The sequence below is a fragment of the Pseudophryne corroboree genome, chromosome 1 (genome assembly GCF_028390025.1).
Source record: "Pseudophryne corroboree isolate aPseCor3 chromosome 1, aPseCor3.hap2, whole genome shotgun sequence".
Lineage (NCBI taxonomy): Eukaryota > Metazoa > Chordata > Amphibia > Anura > Myobatrachidae > Pseudophryne > Pseudophryne corroboree.
Window position 1 is genome coordinate 264,653,754 of NC_086444.1, and position 2,463 is coordinate 264,656,216.

Sequence of the window (2,463 nt, forward strand, 5' to 3'; positions counted from 1 at the left end):
CAAGATGTGGACTTTCTTTACAGAGAATTTGCTTCCCTTCGAGTTAAGAACGAGGATTTAGAAAATAGAGAGAGGAGAAATAATCCGAAACATACCAGAATCTTTCACCTCACGGAATTTGGAACCTTATCTGAAACTCCTTTTCCTAATGCTGGTCCCTGACCTCTCGGATTACTCTCTGCTTATAGAATGAGCTCATAGGGCCTTATGTCCGAAACCTAGAGATGGTAGCCCACCTAGGGATGTTATTTTGAAATTTCTGTCCTTTAAGACTAAGGATTTAATTTTCGCCAGCAGCAGAGGTTCTACGCATATTCTCTTTAAAGATGTTCATCTTCAGATATTTCAAGACTTGTCTCCCTCTACCATCTTCAAACGAAGGGAACTTAGAGAAGTTACCAAGACTCTGCGAGACAATGGATATGTCTATAAGTGGGGTTTCCCTTTCCGCTTGATTGTGGATATTAATGGATGTCCGGTTTCCATGAGAGACCCTGAAGAGGGTAAGGCCCTTCTTCACAAGCTCAAACCTACAGGAGGTGGATTGGACCCTTCCTTACAACACCGGGATGATCCGACTACGTGAATTCTTCCTGTGCTCCTTTTTTATATAGTTGAGATGTTGGATATTGCCACTCACTTTAGTGGATACTGCTTTTAAGTTATGGGCCCTGGGTACCTTGTTCCTGCCTCATATCCTTGGTGTTCCGTTTGTTCAACACTGAGAGTTAAGATTCCATATTTATTTTACTTTGGCTATATGAGTGCATGACGGGAACCCTGTCCTCATACTTTATTTTACTCTCTCTGTATTACAGTAGCATTTATAGTTTTTTTTACTGTATCTGTTTATCTTCATATGCGGGTGATGTGGCTAGTTTACAGAGTTTCTCTGTTTCACGTATTTCCGGGTGGATGGAGATTGGTCTGTTTTTAACTTTCCGCCACCCCCCTCTACTCGGTGGGATTAGTGTGGGGTATACTGTAGAGTTGTTACCCTCACTACTGACTTTGAATAATTTTTTTTACATTTACTCCCAGAAATTTAAGCCCACTCAATGTCATCTCTCGGGCGCACTTCGACGGCACATAGCTGAGGCTGGTCTCTTTTGACACTTGGCGGGCTCGCCATCCAACTTCTAGAGACTACACTTTCTACTCGCATCCACATGGTTCATATTCCCGTATTGATATGCTTATGGGTTGCAGTGGGGTGCTAAAAGTTTTAGAAAAAGAATAGAGGTATTGATGGCGCTGGGCAGACCTGTGTGTGTGTGCACCCTGGGATTAGCTGCCACCTGGTAAGGAGGTAGCCAGCCTCCTCAAGCAACAGAACAATTGTAAAGAGTTACCAGGTGAGCGCTCAATGCCAATGATGGACACAACATTAAAAATAAACTAATTTATTACAGAAACTGACAACATATAACACATTAAAATAAACAGGACCACACTACAATAATCATATAAAACTGAGGTTCCGGAAACCTCTAGCATGAACAATGGTAAGAACTAATCATAAGTACTCAGAAGGTAGTCACAATACCTAGGTTAGGAGATGAATCTCTAATAGCTTTTATCTGCAATCAATTACTCGCCCAAATATAAAAGACACAAGAATATTTAGCACAACCGTGCATATGGGTGTCCTCAATGTGATATGAGTTCAATTCCAATATGGAAAAAGTTCATCGACCTCCAGATTTGGTAAATATATGAGCGGTGCAAATATTTAGGATTTGTGAAATAGCTGTTACTCACAGACTTGGCAGTTTTTCCCTTGCTGCACCGCAGTGGTGTACTAGTAGCCGCTCTTTATCACCCTGTGCACGGGTGAGACATCCGTCAGCGGCGGGACTCGTCAGCGGCGTAGTCCGTCTGCAGCGTAGGCGGGGAGCCGCTCTCTCCTCCGACAGAATGTGAGTACACCAGTGCAACGTTCTCCACCCCCAGTACTGATGGAATAATGCTCACCAGGGTAAAACACAAGACGTTCCCAGTGTGATCCAAGGGGTTGAATAGTGCAGTCGCACTGGAGGTTTAAGCAATTGCCGGCAAATGCTGGAATCAGCTGCTGGGAGGACACACTCCAATTCTTGTGGGCACTAAGGTATTAGGGCTCCTTCTCTCTGTACCCTCAACGCGTTTCTCCGCACCCCAGGCGGCTTCTTCAAGAGGCAGAGTGTTCTACTCTAAGCATTGCTTCTCATTCTTTTATACCTTGTCATTTCTAATTAGTGAGAACAGGTGTGTGTAGGATCTCAACAGGTGCATTCTCATTTGCACTTTCATATGGCAATGTTTAACTTAGAGTACTACAAGTGGTCCACATTGAATAGTAACAACAATAATTATCATTTAAAAATATATTTAAAAATACTAAATAATAATATACTAATATATGCAAATTTAATCGCATACGGTGACAAGTTTATTGCGATGCGGACAGAATTGGAGACTCTA